Here is a 24,637-nt window from a genome sequence, read left to right on the forward strand (position 1 = left end):
ATTTTCAAATCAATATTGGTATCCAACGTAACTTTATATTAAACATATAATTTCAGAGCAACTAAGTGGTTTTTCCACAGACTGAAAGAGCCCATTATTTTGGCATTAGCTTGCTCATTTTAAAAATGAATAAGAACTAGTAAGTATGAATTCTAAGCCATCTCACATCTTACTATGGCACAGATATTTTGCTGTACTTTTTGGAAGGCTAGGACACATTTAAATCAACCTGTAAACGTATGTTTTCTCACCTTGTTATTTATCTTCACTAACTTTAAGAAGCACATACATAGTGTGTAAAAACTTCTTCAAAAGCCATTTTTATCACTTTTTTCCTAAAAAGTCTTTAATTTTCTGGTACAAATTATTTCTTTTTGTGGTCTTCCCAAGCGATATTGTAAATATCATAATTTTATATGCCTGACTAGTGTGAAATAACAAGAGTATGATCCCCAATCAAAGAAACAAAAGCTTTGGATGCATTGAAAGGTTCTGATCAAACTGATTATTTTCTGGAATATAATGACAAAATACTCTTTCATTAATTAGATAGTGGTTTGGTAAAAATTTTATAGACTTTTAATGATTTATGGTTTTCCATGTTTTCTTATGCAACATCCCACCAAACTACAGCTTTCCAAAAGTTGTAGTACTGTGTACGTTTTGGTATGACCGAATTTGCGTTTTTTTCCTTTTTTAATTTTTTCCCTTTTTTGAGAGAGAGAGAGAGAGTACACATGAGCAGGGAGGGGCAGAGAGAAAGGGAGATAGAGAATCCTAATCAGGCTCCACGTCCAGCACAGAGCCAGATGCAGGGCTCGATCTCACGACCATGAATGAGATCATGACCTGAGCTGAGATCAAGAGTCAGACATTTAATTGGCTGAGTGACCCAGGCTCCCCAACAGCATTTTCATTTTAAAACCAGAATTGGACTTAATGTGGCTTTCTTTCTGAAGCTAAAATTTATGCTTTATATATAGTTTTATGACACTGATATCCTAGTGTCTCATTACCTTTAATCAAAAGTAATTACAGTCTTACTGAAAAGTAAGTTATGTATCAAATAATGAAACTCCAAGTGTAGTAAAAGTGAAAAAAAAAAGTAAAGGGCAAAAACACCTTGCTTCTTTGATTAATGCTTTATGGAATAGAATTTGTATTTAATTAGAATGACTAAAGACCCTTTTTTGGCAATGAACTCAAAAGAAGCAAGTGTAATTGTTAGATCTCTTTGTTTTTGTCATTGTTTATATTGTAATATCAACTACGTATAGTATGTTGATATGAAATGCTTCTAAAGTACATAATCTTTTTAAAAAGTGGAACTTATGCAAAAATCACATACTGCTAGATTGGGTGTTGAAATGACTGGTGCGTTATATTTTTTAAAATCTTCATTTATGGTCAGCATACATTTCCTTTAATTTGTTAAAGGATTTTAATTTTGGGGTTTCCAGTAGGATTTCATTTTGGGGTTTAACATGTATGAAGCCAGTATAAAGTTTTACAATTTGGTAATTCTGGATTAAGTCTGGATTAAGATGAAAATTGAAATGCAAAGTTTACAGAAGAAAATTAATTTTCTTCTTCTGTAATGTCTAAGTCTTTGTCCTCTTCATCATCTTCTGTTTGTTGATCCTTTTCTGAGTAGACAGGTGGCTACATGTCCTGTTCAAGATACAGACTTGGCTGACAGTAATCTTTCAAGAGGCCACTTTGAATTTGCTCTGACCAGATTTAAACCTGAGGAACAATCTGGTGGTACGGACAATTTGGAAAAGCTCTAAATCTTCCTCAATAATCTTTTGTATGTTTTGGTAAGCAGCAGTGTAGACCTTGAATGGTTTGCCAATAAATAACATTTCAATAGTGATCAAATCTGAAAATATAGTCTTTAGATCCTTACTTACTGCTTTTCGAAATTGTCAATAGTTTCATCCAGATGATGAGCTGTTTGGGTAGCATCCATTGCAGCTCTCTCTGCAATTCGGTTTCTGTCTGTGAAGTAACATGCGGAGCAGATGGGTTTCGCTGACATGTTCTTTCTGAGTTAATTGTTTAGCTTCTCAATTCCTTGCTGTTAATGTTGCTTTGAAGTCATTTCCTTTCATTCTCAAAACCGGTCTGTAAGCTTTCAAAGCTTCAACCACTTCAGCTTCAAATCTTTCAACCTCTGCTTGTAGATAATGCTCAAGTTTGGCAAACTCCTCAGCGAAGTTTTTCAGGCCCCGCTTTAAATGTGGGGTCTCTGCAGAGGCATACAATTGATTTCATTCACCAGTAGGTCTGCTTTGCCTCACAGTCTGGCAGTTTTCCGCACATAAGCAGCAAAGATTTGGCACTGCTCTCCGATATCCTTCTCCACATTTGTGAGAATATCTTACAGTTGTCTGGTTGGAGCGGCCTGGTTTTCCAAGCCCCGCCTTCACACCTTGCCTTGTGCTCCACTGGGACCCCGGGCTGGGGCCTTTGACCTGGGTGTGTGCTAAGGGGTGAGTCGCCCTTCCTGGAGCCCTTTTCTTTTATGTTTTATTTTCTAACTGCTTCTTATTTTGTTGTAGTAAAAAACACAACATATAAAATTTATCATCCTGACCACTTTTAAGTGTAGAGTGCAAGTGATCTCTAAAACACTTTCATCTTGCAAAACAAGCTCTAAAATCATTGAACAAATCTTTCTCGCTCTCCCTCACCTCTGGAAACCACCATTCTACTTTCTGTTTCCAAAAAATTTTTTTTGATGTTTATTTATTTTTGAGAGAGAGAGAGAGACACAGAGACAGAGCATGAGTGGGGGAGGGGCAGGGGGAGAGGGAAACATAATGTGAAGCAGGCTCCAGGCTCTGAGCTGTCAGCACAGAGCCCGAGGACACGAGGCTCCAACTCACAAACAGCAAGATCATGTCCGGAGCCCAAGTCAGACATTCAACTGAGCTACCCAGGCACCCCTCTGTTTCTAAGAATTTGACTACTTTAGATACCTTGTGTAAGTGGAGTAGTGCAGTATTTGTCCTTTTTGTGACTGGCTTATTTCTTTTTAATGTTTATTTACTCATTTTGAGAGAAAGGGAAAGCTTGTGCTGGCAAGACTAGGGAAGGGGCAGAGAGAGAGGGAGAGAGAGAGGATTCCAAGCAGGTTCCACACTATCAGGACAGAGCCCTGTGCAGGGCTCCTTCTCACAAACCTCGAGATCATGACTTGAGCCAAAATCAAGAGTCAGATGCTTAACTGATTGAACCATCCAGGTGCCCGTGACTGGCTTATTTCGCTTAACATAATGTCCTTCAAGTTTCATGTCCTAGCACGGGACAGGGTTTCCTCAATAACATTTAGAATGCCATAATTACTTTGATGTATTTCTTAAAAAGTTATTTAAGTAATTCAGAATTTTTTTTTTATATTTTAAAGCAAAGAAACATCTTTGTAAATGATACCTAAAAGAGAACATCCATTATATAAAGCCAATAATGATGATCATTTACGTATAACTTTGTTATGTGCAATTTTATTTAATAATATTTTTAAAAAATTAATGAGTACAATGAGTCACTAAAATTATTATAATAATATCATGACACAGCATGCTATGAATTCACTTTTTCATTTGAGTTTTACCTCCTGTTGTGTGCACAGATAGAGCAGATGCTCTCAAATATTTACTTGAGTGCAGGTCACATGTATTATAATGACATATTTGATTGTATGGAAAAGACTAAAATCATTTCCCTCCTAATAGGTGAAATATTTACAGAAAATGGTTGCATTATGTACGTGCTAAATTACAAATTAGCTAAATTACAAATTAATGAATTAAAAAAATATCCCCTGTGCCTAAAACAATAGAAATAGTTGATAAAAATTTGTGGAGAGCTGGTGCTTGGTCATCTGTAGGGAACAAAAGAGACAGATCTCAAACTAATTCTTGTTTCTAGCCACGGTGGATAGCAATAGTATTTATTTTTCAAGAATAAGAAACTTATAGGAATGTACAAGTTTTTAAAGAGGATAATAACTTCAGTTTGGAAAATCTTGGGTTTTGGAGATCAATTGAGTGCTCCAGGTGGAAATATTTGGTTAAAGTTGTATGTATGGATTCAGATTTTAGGAGAGTTATGGACTTGGAGATATTGATTTGGAAGTTAATACAAGCAAAAAGTCTACATAATGAGAAGGTAGAGTCCAATTGTCTATGGAATGAGCCTAGTTCCTAATCACAGTTAATTTATAATCTACTCAAGAATAATCAAGAATTGACTATGTATTTCAAAAGAACAAGTGAACCAAACTTGTGCTAAAATACTTGTAAAGCCTCTATGGAAACCAGCTTGAAAAAAATTTTATCTCGTAGGATAAACTGAAAGTAGAATTTAGCCAAACTTTTCACAATAGCTCCAGTTATCTTTCTAAATACTTTTGTACTTAAAATAATTTAGTGCCTTCCTACTGTGCACAGAATATTTAAAATATGTGCTTGAAATACTTTATGTAGATGTCACTTATATATTATTTATCTCCCTGTATTATAAATATTTTTTATCTTAGTTTTATTTTATTTTTTTGCCTTCACAAATTGTGAGATACTTGAGGTCAGGGACAAAATTGTATTCCTAAGTGCTAAATGTCATTGACTTCATTTATAGTGAAACTTCTTTTTGAAACCCTAAAAAATGTGAAATTGTGACTGACATCCAAGATATGTTTACTGACTTAGAAACTGACCTGAAGATGAAAGTCTACTGTTGTGTGTTTGGCACCCACCAACTTGCCACTGCTGTTGCTGGTCTCCCAAGTAATGAGCAATGATGATTTCTCCATCTGATCAGTCTTCCTTGTTGTAAAGTCTCTTCCTGATCTGCAAGGACTATAGCGTTTACTCAGTCAGATAGAACAGAGTTTAACTGATTATTGTGTGCGTGTATGTGTGTGTCTGTGTGCTCTGAATTGAGATTCACCTGGGCCTGGAGAAATGATCTTATTTAGTGTAACTATCTCTTCACAGACTTGGGAATTTCAATTCCTTTGTCCATGTTTATTCTAGTCTTTCCATCTTGCAAACAGTATTCTTAATAGAAAATATGAAGCACATTTAAAGACGACTGCTTTTATTCTTTCTATATCATCTTTAGTTGAGATATCATTTGTCCTACACTTTTTAGCTCTTCTTCTTCTTCTTTCTTTCCATAACATGCTTCACAAAAGGGACTTTTAAAAGGATGTTAGTATTTCCTACACTCCTCTGTCATTTAGGTTCAGATTTTTCTGAATCTCTTCTTAAAGTCTATGCTGTTAATTTGTCTTGGGTTTTACATCACAACTGCTGTCTTACATACATCTCTTTAAAACTGGGCTTGCCAGAAAATAATCTTTGCGGCTATATGAATTTCTTTAGGTTCTTCACTATCTTTTGTTCCTGTTTTACTTTTTTGTTTGCTTGTTTGTCTGAGTAGGAAGATTGAATTAATCAGAAACAGTAACAGTAAAGTCCTTGTACCCTGAGGCCTAATAGTAACCTAAACCCCTGCCAACATCTGAATCTAAGCCTGGTATTTGGGCATATTTCACCTAGGTAAAACTTTAAATATGCACTTTTTAAAGCACATATCCTTACTTTCTCATTTTGGATGATATATAGCATACTGCTTGTTAGAAAAGGTTATTTATAAGATTTTTAGACACCTGCAATGCAATCTGCTTGAGGATTATTACAATAGCCTGATTTAAATATCAATTTGTCAGTTTGAAGAATTAGATTTCTACAGTATATCAAAATTGACTTCTGGTTCTTAATAAGATGACAAACTAGTGTGGGCTGCTGATTCCCTCTTTCCAGTGTAACCCTAGAGATGCTGTAGGTGGAAGACTGACAGACTTGAGATACTCATATAGATTTTTTGAAAAAACACTAAAGAAATGGAAGTGTCACAGAGGTATAAAATGGCAGCCCAGAGCACCTAAGAAACCATTGTTATTTATGGGAGTCTGTGGGTAGAGCCATTTTGTTATACAAATTTTGGACCCTCCCATTACTAAGTCCCTCTTTTTCCACCCTTTTACCACTCAGAGGCAGAACAATAGAACTCAGGTTCTCTGAGGGATGGATTCGGTGGGAGAGACTAATAATATTTTATGAGGATCTTATAACCAAAAGGATATTACTGTGCATGCTCTTGATACTCCTTTCTGAGCCCATTCCCACGGGACACATAACCAGAGGAATCTGCACTGGAAGTACAGAGAGCTCCCTGGGAAGCAGAATCCCCTAATGGAAAATAAATGGGTGTGAAGCATTGGATGGGAGCTTGTGAGAGAAGCTTTCAGAACAGAGTTGTGTCACTGTCCCACCTTCCCACATCAGCAGGATTTTACCTGGGATCAAATTAATATGAGAGAAAAGCAAGATTCAAGAAAAAAAGAAATTATCAGGGAAAAGTGGGATTTTTAAATACTGGTAAAAGAAAGACCTATTCAATAAAATACAACGTCTATGAATATATATTTAAAAAAGCAATAAGGGTGCCTGGGTGGCTTAGTCGGTTAAGCAGTTAAGACTCTGACTTTGGCTCAGGTCATGATCTCATGGTTTGTGGGTTCGAGCCATGCATCAGGCTCTGTGCTGACAACTCAGATCCTGGAGCCTGCTTCGAATTCTGTGTCTCCCTCTCTCTCCGCCCCTCCCCTGCTCTCTCTCTCTCTCTCTCTCAAAAACAAACAGTAAAAAAAGTTAAAAAAAGCAATATAATTCAAATATGTTTGGAAGTTTTAGCACGTTTCCCAAAAAATGATAGATTTGGCAGACAAAAGATAAGCAAAGTTATTGAAGATTTGAATAATTAATAGTTAGAATTAATAGCTATATATTTATGCCAACAGCATGGGTAGATTTATTCTTATCGTGTACACTTGAACTTGAGAAAATTAAGCAACTATCCGCTCATAATGGCACCCCCCAAGAACCTTATTTATAAGGTCCAAAAGAAATAATATCATATTTCATAACCAAATAAATACTAGATATCAATAAGAAAGGATAAATTAAAACTAACAATCATAAAACTTGTGTCTATAAAAAATACAATACAATAAAATAATTCTTGAGTTAAAGAGAAAAATCAGGAAGAAATTATTTAAACCAAAAAACTGAAGTTCAAATCAAGCCTGTAAACCAATATCAAGTAATTAACCTTATTTGACCCTTGAGCAGAATTTAATATCATTGAGAATTTCCTTTTTCTTGAAACACAACTCTTTCTTTGGCCTCTGTGACAATAGCTTTGTCTATCTTTATGGCCTGTTTCCTCAGGTTCCTTGCAAATTAATCCTTCTTAGTCCTCCCATGAAATGTTTTAATTCCTCAGGATCATCCCAAGACCTTATTCTCTATTTTTTCTTTTCTGTACTCTTAGACATTCTCATCCATATACTTGTCTTTAATGATCAAATGCTTACAAAATACTTCCAAAATACCTCTATTCTATACCTTTCTTTTGAGTGCCAAACACCTATGTACCAATTGTCTATTTGACATCTCTGCTGGATTATGTAAAGGCAGATGTAAGTTAAAGAAGACCCCAAAGAATATCCTTGTGACCTTTATCCCTTAACCAGAGTCCTCTTTAATGATTCTGTAAACAATGTCCAATATATCAATGTTATATTAATAAAATGTTAACATATTGATATGATACTAGCATCTTGTGCAGTATATGTTCTCTATACTCGATATTTTTTCACAATTTATTCATATACTTTCATGTAGTCTTTTCAACACTCCATAACCTAGGTTATTAATTGTAATCAGATCTTAAAGACTTAAAATGATTTATAGAGAAATTTTGTAATTTGCTCAAGCTCACATAATTAGGAAGTTACGAGATGAGCTACGAACCCAAGTAATCTGACTCCAGAGCCTTCACCACAATCTCTCAGCACACATAACTGAATCCTGCCAAGTCCAGCTGAACAATTTCTGAGTCCTGCCTATTCTACAATATTCACTAAATATCTGTATCACTGACAGTACTTAGATTGCTGTAACAAATACCCCCGTAATGTGAAATAGCTCAAACCAACTCAAAAAAATATTTTGTTCAGAAAATATTCCCAGATGGGACACACCTGCTTGTGGATGACTCCCTTTCATTCAGTGGTTCTGAGATGCAATCTCCTTCTGTCATACAGCCTTTGCCTTTCCCTCTGATTGTACTACAGCTGTGTCAGGATGGTAAAAGGGTGAGAGCATAGTGGGTACATGTTGGCTTTTTTTAATGAGCTACTCTTGGAAGTGGCTCATGTCCCTTCTGCACAAAGCCATTATTTATAACTCATTCAACAGATAACACTCTTTAGGTAACTGAGGAAAGAGTTGGGAAATCTACTCTCACTGTATACTATTCTTGCTCTTGTATAAAGCTATCGTCACTTTTCACATAGTTTACTTATATAGTCTCCCAAATATCCCTTTTGTATTTTTCTTGCTCTTTTCTAATTTGTTCTCTACTTAAAACCTAACCTGATCACATAATTTTCTTGCTAAAACCTCTTCAATCCTTTCCATTGCTGTGAGAAGTCCTCAAGTCTAGCAAGCCTTGGCCTCCACTTACATTTTCAACCTCATCACACTCCATACTCTCTTTTTTTCTGAACTCCAGATGTGCAGACTTATCTTTGAGTTTGTAAACATGACTTGCTTCCTCTAGCCACTGATAATCTTTGTACATGGTGATTCATCTCCCTACCATGCTGTCCAAAGTCCTGACCAGTTCTAACTCATTTTTCAGAACAAATAAACACCTCACTTCCTTGGGGAAGCTTCCATAACATTCCCTTTTTGAAGCACATCCAAAATTTTGAAGTTGGTTTCTCTCATATTCTTACTGCATATTTAATGTTCTTTTCCTACATTATAACACTGCTTTAATTCTAATAGTACATATTAACATGCATATTAGACTACTTGAGGACGGACATATAAATATCTGTTCTTCACAAATTTTTCTGTCATTCTAGTGCCAGGAAGTATAGTTTTTCTCTGGGGTTAAATGTAGGATACAGAAGTGGCCTTCATGAAAAAAAAAATGTATATCAGAATAAGGGGAACTATTCCAAAAGGAGGACACACCCAGAAATTTTGGCAGGAATTTTGTGGCAAGATTCTAAATTGTATGGGTATATCAAAAATTATGTGTATGGGGTACATTAAGACAAAACAGATTGTTGTCAGAGTTTGCTTTAATATCTGGCTCTTCTAACTTCCAAATCTTTGTTAAGTTGATCACATTCTCAAAGAATTAGTGTGTGATTTTTAAGGTGCATTTTAGGGGCGTCTGGGGGGCACAGTCAGTTGAGCGTCCAACTCTTGATTTCTGCTTAGGTCATGATCTCACGGTTCATTAGATTGAGTTCCATGTCAGGCTCTGTGTTGACAGCACAGAGCCTACTTGGTGTCCTCTCTCTCTCTCTCTCTCTCTCTCTTTCTCTCTCTGCCCCTCCCCCACTTGTGAGCTCCCTCACTCTCTCTTGCTCTCTCTCTTATACTTTAAATAAGTAAACATTAAATACATTCTAGTTCATGTTTATAGCCTACCAACTTGTTCAGACATTAACCAGATGATCATAAAACATACATAGAAAGAATTGGCCTTTTAAATCTCAATGAAACTTGAATCATCTTTGTTCCCCACTAGGAAATTTTGGGAGATAGAAAGAAGTTGGGGGAAAAAATGATTCATTCCCCTCCATATCTAAAATCAAGAATTCATTAAAATATATGAAGTATTTATTTTATGGCTCTTTTTGCACAAAACATCACATTTTTACAAGATGCAAGGAATATAAAGATGAAACAAAGATAAGGCTCATACCCTTCAGCTGAATCACTTAGCAAGCAGGATTAGAAGAAAGAATCTTCAATAGTGGGGTTTTTCTTACCGTAAAGGTGGCAATGACAGTAGGAGAGAATCCCAAGCAGCTGTTGAAGGATAAGGTGAAATAGGGAAGCCACAGGCATTTGGGCAGAAGGTACTCTTAGCACAACACAAAACAATTTCACATAGTCACGGATGTTTGGAAAGTGAAAGCAGCAGACAGACCACCCTGTGTGTGATCATCTGAGATGCATTGGCTCAATTTCAGCAAAACTGTCATGTAGCCTCAGGGACAGATCCATAAAAGAGAAAGCTGAAATTGGGTGGATGCTTATAGCTTCTCAAATCCTGTTTGGGGAGAAAGGGAAAAAGGCTTGGAAAAAGGCCATAAATCAGCATGTATGAAAGGTCATCCAATATGTTTTCATCAAATTCCTAATAAAAATGATAGTGTCAACACCTGCTAAGAAAAGCAAAGACTAAATCAGTTCTCTACACAAACAGTGTTGAACATTGTCCTTTTCAGTTTTCTCAGTTAGTCAAGCAGGTTGTGCTACTGACCACAGCCTGGTTTATGAATATTGAGGACTGAATTCACCACATTGGTCTAGAATGGTCATAAATCACCTCTTCAGTTTTCTTAAAATAAATCGTTCCCTTTCTTCCAACACAGCCCGGAGAGAAAGAACAAAAGACTTGTATTTCTACATGATGGGTATTTTTAAAAACTCTCTTTCCCAGGTCATTTTTACTAGGGTTTATTTAGTGATTGTCTTATGCTGTGTTCTGAATCCATAGTGCAATTTCTTATTTCAATATTTGACATTGAGACAGAGAATGACTAAAATCTGAAATTATGCATTTCATGAAATATGTATATATGTATATATACACACACAGATATAATTATTACTTGTCACACAAATAAAGGGAATTGACTTTCAAAATGTAAGTTTTGAACCCCATGAAATTTAAAATATCTTCTTTTGAAATCTTCTGTTTCCAGATGGTAGATATTCTATTAAATCTTATTTAGAGAAAAAAAATAGAAAATAAACAGAAAGAAGACAGAAGAAGGAGGGAGGGAAGGAAGGAGGAAAGAAAGAAAGAAAGAAAGAAAGAAAGAAAGAAAGAAAGAAAGAAAGAAAGAAAGAAAAAGAAAGAGAAGGGATGTAAAGTGACATACGTTATTAAATACATTATTAAAATATAGAAATTCATTGCAATTCCCTGAGATATAGTCCAAATTCCTAAAACTGCACTGGGAGCTGGAAAGCAATTCCATCTCAAGGCAGATGTGACCTGGTCCTCTTTGCAGTGCTGAATGACATCCTATTACAGGCCTCCTCTGATAATATCCTCTCTTCTCTTTCACTTCAGACTCGTTTTCTCTAATTCTCTGTGTGCATAGCTATATATGGGAACCCCACAATTCAAGCATTAAGAGAGAACCACAAATATGTCACAATCCCAGATACAATTTTAGATGACAGAGCTTCTCTTCAGCCCCATTTGAATCAGGTGTCTAACCCTCTTACCTACAGGTATGGCTAACGATAAAGGGTCATGGTTGTTGGGGGGGGGGGGTGTCACATCTCAGGGTGGGAAAAGTTGTCAGTAAAATGCAAGTGGATTATGCTCCTAATAAACCATTTAAACTATCATTTAAAAATAAATAAATAGAAGTGAATTGCCATTTAAATGATTCTATTCTCACATATGAAGTTAGTGAGATCTCACATGTCTATACAAATGGTGTACAAAAGTGAGAAGTATTCTTTGAGAGCTTTGTTCCAAATATAATAACCTAACATCGATTAAGCTATGACATTTTTGAATCCTTTATTGAATAATTCATATGCGATTAAACTACACATAATTAAAAGTGAACAAAATCATAAGTTTTGACATAGATTCACCCATGAAGATACATTAAAATCAAAGACAATGAACATATGTACTCCAACTCTTTCCTCATGCCTCTTTATAATTTTTCCAAACTGCTCTCTACCAAGCATTCCCCATCCCTAGGCAGCCACTGATACACTTCCTGTTGTTAAAAACAAAATTTTATTTGTAGAAATGTATATAAATGTAGAATAATAAGCATCTATTGTTTTGTCTCTCCTTTTACTCAGCATACTTTTTCTGAGATATATTCATATTGGTGCATATATTCAATACTTCTTTTTTAATGTTTATTAGTTTCTGAGAGAGAGAGAGCGAGAGAGAGCACAAATGGGGGAGAGACAGAGAGAGAGAGAGGGAGAGAGAAAATCTCAAGCAGGCTGCATACTCAGCAAGGAGCCTGACACGTGCTTAATCTCATTACCATGAGATCATGACCGTTAGATCATGAGATCATTTGTACCACTTTTTTTGCGTGGGCATATGTTCTTTTTTTAATCTTTACTTTTGAGAGAGAGAGAGAGAGAGAGAGAGAGAGAGAGAGAGAGAAGGGAAGGAGGAAAGAGAGGGAGACACAGAGTCTGAGGCAGGTTCCAGGCTCTGAGCTTTCAGCACAGAGACTGACATTGGGCTTGAACCCACAAACCGAGAGATCATGACCAGAGCTGAAGTCAGACACTTAACCAACTGAGCCACCCAGGTGCCCCATGTGGGCATATGTTCTTATTTATCTTGAGTAAATACCTAGCCATGAAATGCCAGGATATATTTCCGAACCGGTCTTATCAGTTTGTATCCTCACCAGCAGTGTATGAAAATGCTATTATTCCTCAGCTTTGCCTACACTTGGTATGATCAGTCATTCTAAGTTTAGTCATTTAAATACTTGTGTAGTGGAATCTAATTGTGTTGGCTAATGATGTTGACACCTTCATAGGTGATTATTTGCAATCAGTATATTTTCCTTTGTAATTCAAATATTTTGTCCATTTAAAAAAGTTGGTTGTTAGCTTTCTGTTCATTGAGTTATAATAGTTCTCTATATATTCTACATACATTTTTTTGTTAACAAATATGTTTCATAAAGGGGATACAGTCTGTCTCTTACCTTCTCATTTTTTGATGAAACCCAATATATTGATGTTTTTCTTTCATCATTCACATGTTTTAAATCACATTTTAAGATTATTTACCAAAGCTAACATCATCACAACTTTCTCCTAATTTTTGCCTAGATACTTAATTTTTTATTCTCTCATTTATATCTATGACACATTTATATTTATTTTTTCCTGAATTAAGTTTAATTTATTTGAGGGCAAATTCAAAAGGAATTTTTTCTTTTTTGCCAAATCTTAGCATATTATTAAAGAAAATATCTGTACACTTACCATGATACACTTGAAAGTGAGACAAATAAAATACAAATACAGATATGGATGTAACATGAAAAGCCCAAATTAAATTTTGAATATGGTGTAAGGTAAGTACCTAGATTTCTTTTTTCAATATTGCATAAGAATATCCAATTGTTCCAGTACCATCTGTTGACTAATTAATCATTTTTAAATTGAATTGCCTTGGCATGTGTGTTAAAAATCAATTGGCCATATGTATGTGGGACTATTGTTTTCCACTGATTTATGTGTCTATTTTCAGTACAATATCACGTAGACTTTATAACTGTAGCTATATAAGAAGTGTCGAAGTCGGGTGCTTTAAGTTCTAAAACTTTATTAATCTTTTCAACATTGCCTTGACCATTTTAAGTAGATGGTATTTCCACATACATTTTAGCTTTTCAACGTTTATAAATAAGCCTATTTGTATTTTGACTGGATTGACTTGAATCTATGGGTCAATTTTGAAAGAATTAATGTTTTAACTATATTGAGTGTTCTGACCCATTACCTATTAACATAATATGCCGCTCCATTTACTTAGGTCTTCTTTCATTTGTCAGCCATATTTGTTTTATAGTAGTCAATGTAAAACTTCAGACTTTTGTCAAATATATACCTATATATTAAATGTATCCCTAAGAATTTTATTTTTATACTATTGTAAATAGTAACTTTTATTTCAATTTTCAGCTTTTCTTTGTCTGACCCACTCCAATTTTCTTTTAATAAGAATATAGAGGGGCGCCTGGGTGGTGCAGTCGTTGAGCGTCCGAGTTCAGCCAGGTCACGATCTCGCGGTCCGTGGGTTCGAGCCCCGCGTCAGGCTCTGGGCTGATGGCTCAGAGCCTGGAGCCTGTTTCCGATTCTGTGTCTCCCTCTCTCTCTGCCCCTCCCCCGCTCATGCTCTGTCTCTCTCTGTCCCAAAGATAAATTTAAAAAATAAATAAATAAAAAATAAAAACGTCTCTGTTTAAAAAAAAAAAAGAGAGAGAAAAAAAGAATATAGATACTTCAACTTGCTTTTGATAAGAACATGATTTATCTTTTTCCATATTTTAAATTATAACCTATCCATGTCTTTACATTTAAATGTTTTGTTTTTGTTTGTTTGTTTGTTTTTGTAAGCAACCCATAATCTCCTGGCTTTTTTATTTAATCTGATAGTTTCTGCCTTTTAGTTGGGGATTGAGACTAGTTATATTTAAGGTATTATTCATATATTTAGACTTAAATCTAATGTCTTGTCTTTTATTGTTTATTTGACCTATCTTTTTCCTTTTCTTCTTTGCCAATTTTCTTTAGATTAGGTGAATATTGTTTTCATGATGTCATTTTCACTCATTTGTTTACTCACTAGTTAGCAGGAATTGTTTTGCCCTTTTAGTGATTACTTAAATTTTATGGTATATATCTTGAAATTAATGCATTCTAACTTCAATATATATTACACTACTTCACTAATAATATTAAAAATTTAGAACAGAATATTTTCACCCTCTCTTGGCTTTTTTGCCATTTGCTCTCTAACACTTTGTCTCTGTGTTTTTATTAGTCCCACAAAAATTATATGTATGTATGTATGTATGTATGTATGTATTTTGCTATAAGAAGTCACTTATTTTTTAAAAGATTTGAAAACATACTCTTTTGCATTTATCCACACAAGTTAGTTATTTCGTGTGGAGAGGTAAATCTGTTCCCTGTTACTTCCTACTTTCCAAGATATGTCCAAGACTATCTTTTACTTTAGATTTTATGCTTTCTTCTTCATAGTTTCTTAGCCTATACAAAGATAAATATTATTTATTATTCAGATAAATAACAAGCAAAAAGATAAAAAGAGTCCAGATTTAATCATTCATGATTCTTTAACCCAAATATCATAGTATTTATAGATTCTGCAACAGTAAACATTTAAACTTAAGAATCATTCTGACTATAATTATGAATCTGAAATATTTTCTACTTCATATTTTCCAATTGAAAATTTTCAATTTCAAATTTTCTCTTGGGAAAGTAACAAATGTGTGATATTGAATTACCACAAATCGATAGATGTTTATATAATACAGCAAACATGGGGCGCCTGGGTGGCGCAGTCGGTTGAGCGTCCGAGGTCAGCCAGGTCACGATCTCGCAGTCCGTGAGTTCGAGCCCCGCGTCAGGCTCTGGGCTGATGGCTCAGAGCCTGGAGCCTGTTTCCAATTCTGTGTCTCCCTCTCTCTCTGCTCCTCCCCCATTCATGCTCTGTCTCTCTCTGTCCCAAAAATAAATAAACGTTGAAAAAAAATTTATAATACAGCAAACAAGATTCTGTGGGGATACATGTATCCATAGGATACATAGGGTATGTATGTCAGCACATAGGAAAATAAATAAAGCTCAGATTTCTGAAATCAGGGTGTCTGTGAATCATGTATACAAATAATTTAGTGAATGTTTATGTGTTTGTCTGGAGTTCATTGGAGGATGTTATACATTTTTGGCAGTATTAATAAATAGCTAGCCAAGTTCTTGAGTACGATGAAACTGTCAAAGAGAGTTAAAAAGAGGATAAAGATTAAATTTGATGATGTGATCCTGGAAAATTCAAGTACACAGGCACAAATTAAAAACAGGAAGCATGTAAGAGACAGAATGAGACAGAGATTCTAAAGCTTTATTGAACTGTTGAATTAAATAAAGAGAAGGTTCTTCTCTCTTTTTTCTTTAAATGTTTGTTTGTTTGTTTGTTTGTTTGTTTGTTTGTTTGTTTGAGACACAGGGAGCACAAGCAAGGGAGGGGCAAAGAGAGTGGGGGAGAAAGAATCCCAAACAGGCTCTGCGCTGTCAGCATGGAGCCCAAAACAAGGTTCGAACCCACAAACCATGAGATCATGACCTGAGCCAAAATCGAGAGTCAGAGGCTTAACCAACCGAGCCACTTCCCTTAATAAGGTACCCCCCTCTTCCCTTAATAAGAAGACAGCCTGTAGTTTTAACTCTATAACTCAAAATACTTCATTTTTCATTTCTAGATTTTAATATGCAAGGAAATTTCATTTGTTTCAAAAATATTATATTAATCTACCCCTCTCTTTATTTTGAGGAAAATAAAGTCATATTATTAAAATAGGCCTAAGAATGGAGAGGGTGCAGTTGGAGACATTTATGTGAGCCTGAAGTACAGGGTTTAATTTAATCATTATTTACTAAATGCCTACCTATAATCAGTTACTGTTTTAGGAACCAAGATACATGAGTGAAAAAAGATAAACATCTCTGAACTGATGGACTCAATATAGATTATGTAATTCTCAGGGTTCAGGGCCAAATGAAATTATATAGTCTCTTGTTTAAAAAAAAAAAAAGATTTTCAAGGTGGTGAAAACAGAGAATTAGCTAAACACAAAGCATAAGTTTCTATAATTTCACAGGTCACTGATCCATAAAGCCAGTCCGGTGTGAAGTTAAATCCTGTGGGAAGAAATAAATCATGTATAGAGTTTTAAGGTATTCCCAATCGTGCCTTAAAATCTCTTCCCTTACACTCCAGATTAAAGAGAAGAATTAAAGAAAGAAAAGATATTTTCCCTTAATATTCCTTGAAAATCTACTCTTTTGGAACATTAATTTGAATATTTCAATAAAATTTGCCTAACACTAATGAAGAATAAATATTCCTATAAATATTTAAAATAAATTGTGAAAGGTCCCATATGGGGCACATAGTCAATAAAAATCCAGTTTAAAATTCTTCAGGGCAGCTGGGTGGCTTAGTCAGTTAAGCGTCCAACTTCAACTCAGGTCATGATCTCATGGTTCGTGAGTTTGAACCTCAAGTGGGTTCTGTGCTGATAGCTCAGCACCTGGAGTCTGCTTTGGATTCTGTGTCTCACTCTTGCTCTTGTGCACACGCTCTCTCTCTCTCTCAAAAATAAATAAATGAACTCTATAAAAAATAAAATAATACGATAAAACTCTTGAACGGCTCACTACCACTTTTCTTATTATACTTGTCTTCCCAACATTTAGCTTTTTATTAGCTACTAGATGTAATATATATAGATACACATTTTTAGAAGACATTATCTGATGCCATACAATAAAATTTCAATTTCAACAGCTAACTCACCTGCATGTCCCAGCCTCAAACATAGTTAATAAATACCAACTTTCCACTTTAGGGTCTGCATCTTGTGAATTGGTTATCTAATGACTAGGTCAGTGATCAATCTGAATATGCAGTGTCATTGCATAAAATATGTGCAAACATTCTAACTATAGATTCCGGAAACCTGTCATATTGTCCTTTTACTGTTTCTGTGCAATAATTGTATAATGGGTTGGAATTTATTTTAGTGAATTTTATTTCCTCTGATATCCTAAAGGATTCATCTTTGTTCAAATCCTTATTCAAATTCTTTATTACATGTGAAAGTTATGATCTGATATTCATGTTACCACTTATTCTTATAAGGTTACCATCAAATTATGATTCCAATATTGATATTAATTTTTCTGCAACCATGACATCAGAATATGTATATGTTTTAGATTATCTTCCCCATCCACATAGGAAGATATACTCTCAATTTATTCTTATCATACAATTTGTTGTTATTTTATATGTTTTCCTATAAAAGATTCCAGAAGATTCCAGTTATATGCAGTAGAGATGTGTCATTTGAAGATTCAGAATGACATTTAATTACATTTTTAATTCAATTTTCCTCCTTTAAAATAGTTACCCAACTTCACAGATGTTATCTCAATTCATATGCAACTTAAATTTAATATTATTCTAGTTGTTGCTGTCTGCGCTGTAAATTGTATTTACTAGACACATAACTCTGAAGATGATTTTCTTGATGAGGGCCTATATATAAAGCATACCAAATACTGATTTTTAATATATTTTACAACCATGTTATTTTATAATAAATTGGCTAAATTTTCTGAGGTTAATCCCTATTCCTAAAAATATGATGAAAAAATCATATGGATGTAGTTATTTTCCATAAATAAATATTTAATCAAGGTATCCTGTATGCCTGGAGTTTTTCATTTCATCTCTAAACTTTATTTTAGCAGACAGAAAGAGGAAAATTTGGAGGAATTATTTAGAAGGTGATGTCAGCATACTACTAATAGACATTATAGTTAGTCCTTTTCCTTATTATAAATTTACAAATATTCCTTATTATAAATTTACAAATACAAATATTAAAAATTTACAAATAAATTTACAAAAAATACAAATATAAATTTACAAATATATAAATTTACAAATATTATAAATTTACAAATATTATAAATTTACAAATATTATAAATTTACAAATATTACAAATTGACAAAACTTACATATTTCTACTGTATATAATTTGTGATCTTTTTAAATTTTTGGAGAAATTCATATCTCTGATTCCCAAATTTGTGTGTGTTTTTGCCATATACTACTCTAAGGATTAATATCTCAATATTTTATTGGCTACTTTAATTTTCAAATTCCAGCTACTTTGTATAGATGTTCAGTGCCTGCATAGGGTTCTAACCTCTCTCATTTTCTCAGAGACAAGAAAAGTCTATAGAAATTTTGATTCAGAACTGAAAATACCAAGATCTAGTTGCTTGCAACTTCACAAAGTATAGGTGTTATAGCCAATATTCTCTGCCAGAGTTAGCCCAAAGCAATGGAGAAGCTTGAAGCATACTAGAACTCAAAGAGTTCTGAAGACATTCTAATGACATCCCAATTTCTGGATCTAGTGTTCTTGAGGTCATGCTGAATTTCTATCCTTGTGGAAACAAATAATTTATCATGCAATTGTTGGCACATCCTTTAATTCTACATGTGTGTGTGTGTCGCTACTGTACCACCTTGGATCTCAGCAAGAAAAAGAGCACACTTGAAAGAGAAAATTGAAAAAAAAATTCAAAAAGAGTATATACAAAGGTATGTGCAGGGTATAGAGAAATAGCTAGAGATGGCACGGTATGTGGGAAACTAGCAAGATTGGGACATTTTTATCTACGTCCAGATTTAAAAAAAAAAAAAGGCAAAGGCAGAGAGTGATTATCTGAGCCTGAAGAGAGTATTTGTGAGTTTTGCGCTTCCCACTGGAACTTTGTCCTTTGGTGGAGGGAGGCAACCAACTCAGGAAATACAGGACAGGGAAAGCAGGGAGCGTAAATAAATATTCAGTTCTCATTGTCTTAAAGCCTTTTTGCCAGTGCTTTTGGCCAGGAGCCAAACGCAGCTAGAGACATAAAGAAATAATGTAATTATTAAGATAAAATGGAGGGACTAGGTTTCAAAGAGGATTTGAGCACCTCAGGTTGAAAACAAAGCTATCCAGAATTTGAAAGGTATTTTATTCAACCACTAGGAGTATGTTACACCTCTAAAACACACACACACACACACACACACACACACGCACACACACACACACAGAGTGTATGCCCTAGTGCAGAGTCTAAATCAAACATAATTACTAATGTGCACTTTGTGAGAATGTGAAAGAAAAAAATTACAAAATTTCATATTCATCTTCAATTTTTATTTTTTTTGTATACACACACATATGAATCATATATTCAGTATTGTATCACAGATAAACACACATGCATGAAATACATCACTCAACATTTCATTGTAAAAAAGAGGAATACATTTTATGAAATATTATTTTATTATTTTAAAATGCTTTTAAAAGTGGAATGAAAATTCAATTTTCTCAAGGAGTTGGAAGCTTTGGCTTATCTTTTAGAACATATATTGCTGGGAAGTCTATTGCCCCGTTTGTCATTTCACTTTTCCCTACAGGCTCTGCCCTTATGTGAGATATATTGCTTGTCCAACATAAAGAGTTGGAATATTTAAAGTATGGATTGGTTTTGGTCATATAGTGTGAATCACCTAATATATGAGGGATTTTGTTACTTACATAGTTTTTATAATTTAATAGAGCTATCTTTTTTGATAACATCACAATCTCAAAGTTGCATAGCTTTTATGAACTATTATATTTATCAATAAATAGAAACTGATATCCAGTATTTTTTGTTTATTTATTTATTTTGAGAGAGAGACAGAGCGAGTGGGGAGGGGTAGAGAGAGAGGGAGACAGAGAATCTCAAGCCAGCTCCATGCTGCCAGCACAGAGCCCAACCCAGGGTTCAAACTCATGAAACTGTGAGATCATGACCTGAGCTGAAATCAAGAGTCAGACGCTTACCTGACTGAACCATCAGGTGTCCCCGACCTCAAATGTTTTTAAGTTATGAAAAATTAAAAGATCAAGAAGATGTCACAATATTATATAAAACACCTCTTCCTTAATTTTATGTGTTGAATGAGAGTATTGTGAAAGGATATGGTCATTAGCAATCAAAAAATATCTTTTTTTTTTCCAGAGAGAGCGAGCATGGAAGCGGTGGGGAAGGGGCAGAGGGCAAGGGAGAGAGAATCTTATGCAGGCTCCATGCCAACCGTGAAGCACAATGCAGGGCTGGATCTCATGATTGGGAGATCATGAGCTGAGCTGATATCAAGAGTGGGATGCTTAACCGACTGAGCTATCTAGGCCACCCAGCAATCAACAAATATCTTAATGCTGTTATTCTAAGATGTCAAAAAGTAATCAAGAACTATAGAATAATAGTTATAAAAGAGTTTCTGTTCTTAAAATATTGGGGAAGAGATAGAACATTATACAGCAAATATATTTTACATCTTGAACTTATGATAATTAATGTTGATAGTTTTTTCAGAAAAAGATGAGATCTCTTTCAGCTGTGTAGATAAGGAATGTATTATACAAAAAGCAACACTGAGCTACATTTTGAGGAATAGGTAGGTATTTGACAGGCAAAGAAGATGGGCATGTCATTTATCACTCATGCATGACTCTGGAATGAAAAATCATAAAGCATGTTTAACATACACTGATTTATGCCTTCACCGAGGTATCTTGATTTGTATCAGTTTCCTTGGAATAGTTTTTGTAAGGAAACAAACCTGAAGAAACAAGACTGCAACTAGATTATAAATGCTTTGAAAATCATGTTTCTTTCATTCTATTAAAAATGCCTTTGCTGAGGCCAAATATCAATAAATTCTATGCTCCTCAGTCCTTCAGACTTAGAGTCATGGCATCACTTGAAATGGTTGATTGGTCCACATTCTGTTTTGCCTTCTGTCTTAGTCTGATTGGGCAGCTATAACAGAATACAATAGACTGGATGGCTTATAAACAACAGAAATTTACTTTCTCAAATTCTAGAGGCTGGGAAATCCCAAATGAAGGTGCCAGCAGATTGGATGTCTGCAGAGGACCTACGTCCTGGTTTGCAAACGGCCATCTTCTCCTCTTACCTTCACATAGAAGAGAGCTGAAAGAACTTTAAGTCTCTTTTATGAGAGCATTAATCCCATTCATGAAGATTCCACCCTCATGACTTACTCACCTACCAAAGGCCCTACTTTCTAATATCATCACATTGAGAATTAGGATTTAAACATATGAATTATGGGTAAGAAGGCGGTGGGGGAGGAGGGAGACATAAACATTTAGTTTATGGAAGCTTCCAAGGCACTCCATCTCTTGTATTGTTTTGTTTTCTCCCCCAAATTTTATCTCTTCTCTCCTAGTTTCTTTTTAGGCTTACTTTTCTTTCTGAGCCTCAACTCAGAATATATATATTCTATATACAGACTTATTATTTCTTTTTCTCCTTCTACAGAAATCTCTTAGATAACAATCTGTCCCAAAATTTTATTTTTTAATGTTAATCAGTAAAATGTTTTGTCAATATTACTTATAATGAATAAATTTATAATTCAATGTGGCTGAAACTCAATTAATACTATTGATACCAAAGGTTATATCCTTGAGTTCTAACTCTGAGTGCCTCTTCACCTGTTCGATTACTCAAGTCAAAGACACAAGTCATTATTGACATCTACCTCATGCCTCACAGCCATATCCAATGCATCATAATTATAGAATGAGATTCATACATTCTTTTTAGCTATTGATGATTTGATTGGCTGCTCCCTATTGGCTCCATTCTCTTCATGTTCTGACTGAACAAATTCGATAGTTGTTATTTTCTTAGAGATGAGGTTTAAGCTTGTCTACATCTTTTTCATCAACTTTTTCAAACCTATATTTATTTTTAAGAACATTTTTCCCCTGTACTTAAAATCTTTTTAGTCTTGGGAAAGGGGACAATATATAGGGATAGTTTCATGTATACAACATTCATTATTTATGGAGAAAATCTTTACTGAGTTTTCCCAATTAACTCTAGAGATTTATTTACAAGCCAAGAGTCTTGGAGAGACCTCCAAGTTAAGCTTCTTGTTGGAATGCACGTACTGGAATATAGTATATAAGCAATAAGCAGACATGCCTTGAAAGCTGTAATAACCCTATGGCCCATGGACTTTAATAGCATATTCAGAGTAGTGAAAATTTTTGAAATTTGTAACTATGCTGAACAAAATAGGTCATATGTGTAAGATAACTGTCATTGCCACACAAAGCTTCCTTTATGATATGTTTGCTGTGTAATGCATTGTTCTGGGGAAAATATTTCACTTAGACCAGAATATCCTTTTTCCTCATCCCAAGTTTGTAACTTAACCTCCAAATAATTAGCTATTTTCTTTTGATCATTTCCTTGACTACCTGGAGGTTTTTGTACCATTGCATTTATAAGATTTTTAACTTAGTATCTTACAATTTACCCTGAATATTAAAGTTAGCATTATCCTTTAATTCTTTGAGACCGGACATTTCCTCTGCTATGAGGTAAATATGCAGAATGGACAGTGCTTTTCAAACAAACTTACTTCATATACCTAGAAAATATTTATTGCTACAGTCTCATTCATCAACAAGGTTTTATAAATCAGACATTTGTACACAATCTCTTCAATGTCAACTATGTTCCCACTTTGCCATTTTTATTATGTAGCATGACACAACTCTTGAATCTATCCAACTGTATAAGGCTTGTTTTTAATATTAACTTCTTTGCTGACTCATGACTCTTTTCCACAAACTCCATCATCAGCTGCTCAAGCAAGGTCATTACCTTCAGCTGGATCAACAAGTGAAGAAAGGGATGTCACTATCACTAGACTCTTCATCCATTTTACTAGTTATTGCACAAGTTTTTCTATCACAAAATTAGGTGTTCCTTTTGTACAATGCATCTTACTATCAAATACTATCTACACAACTTCTTGTTCACTCTTTATGTTAGCATGCACTGTGGTAACTGGCATATGCAGCATGCATATTACTGTTTTGCAATGTGCTCCTTTATCAAAGACTATTATATTCTCATTTGCATTTATTCAACACATCTCAGTTTTTGAGTTCAAATACAGTTCAAGAGAGATTAAAAACAAAGGCTAAATAAAAAAAGCATTGAACAAACACATTGAGAACAAATACAAAATGTCAGACAACTCTCACTGAGTGTGACCCTGAATTGCCTCAGAGCTAACAATATCTCAGATGCTCTTATTGAAACTCTGCATGTTTTTCAGAGAATAATAGATATGAAGTTCTGCAATTTTATTTTCAATGTTGTTCAAAGATATTTCTGTGTACATATTGCTGTTTTTATTTGGTTCAGGGAGTCTAAATTTTTTTTCATTTATAAATATTAAGCTAAAATCATTGAATTAAAAGAATATATAATGAAATGCATTTATTCCATAAAAATGATACTAAGAAACAAGGAGAACTCTAACATTTTGAAGAAGATGGCAGGGTTGACAGGGTATGTCTATTGTTAAAATTTGTACCTTCTCACTTGGACATGTCCAAAGGACAAAAACCCCAAATCATTTAAAATTGAATTTATTAATCTTATTGTTACAAGTGATAGTAAATTATTATATGTATAGGGGCACCTGGATGGCTCAGTCAGTTAAGCGCCCAAGTTCAGCTCAGGTCATGATCTCAACGGCTTGTGAGTTCAAGCCCCAAGTCGGGCTCTGTGCTGACAGCTCAGAGCCTGGAACCTATTTCAGATTCTGTGTCTCCCTCTCTCCCTCTCTGCCCCTCCCCTGCTTGTGCTCTGTCTCTCTCTCTCAAAAATAAACATTAAAAAAATAAATTATTATATGAATAAACATGATAAAGAAAATAAGTATACTCAAGTCATTAGGAATCAAGATTTTCAGTATTAAACAGTTCAAAATATAAAATCTACAAAGTTAATTAAAATCCAATAGTTTCTAATTTGAATTGTAATAGTATTATGAACATATGATTTATTTTTGCTTTTTAAAAGCTATGTAATTCTTAACTGTCCCCTGAGAAATCTTAAAAACTATAACAACCCAAAATAAGTGGGAATCTCTAGGGTCCCAAGTACTTGTAAGTACCACTTTCCACAAGAAAAATAAAAGCTAATTCTAGATTTGGAACATAAATTTGAAAGATGAGACAT

At 34.4% G+C, this 24,637-nt stretch overlaps 1 pseudogene; it reads right to left on the bottom strand.

Moving 5' to 3' along the window:
• Positions 1 to 1,578: 1,578 nt before the first annotated feature.
• Positions 1,579 to 8,721, bottom strand: LOC122478502 (annotated as a pseudogene).
• Positions 8,722 to 24,637: the final 15,916 nt, after the last annotated feature.

This window comes from Prionailurus bengalensis, chromosome A1, assembly GCF_016509475.1.
Source record: "Prionailurus bengalensis isolate Pbe53 chromosome A1, Fcat_Pben_1.1_paternal_pri, whole genome shotgun sequence".
Classification (NCBI taxonomy): domain Eukaryota; kingdom Metazoa; phylum Chordata; class Mammalia; order Carnivora; family Felidae; genus Prionailurus; species Prionailurus bengalensis.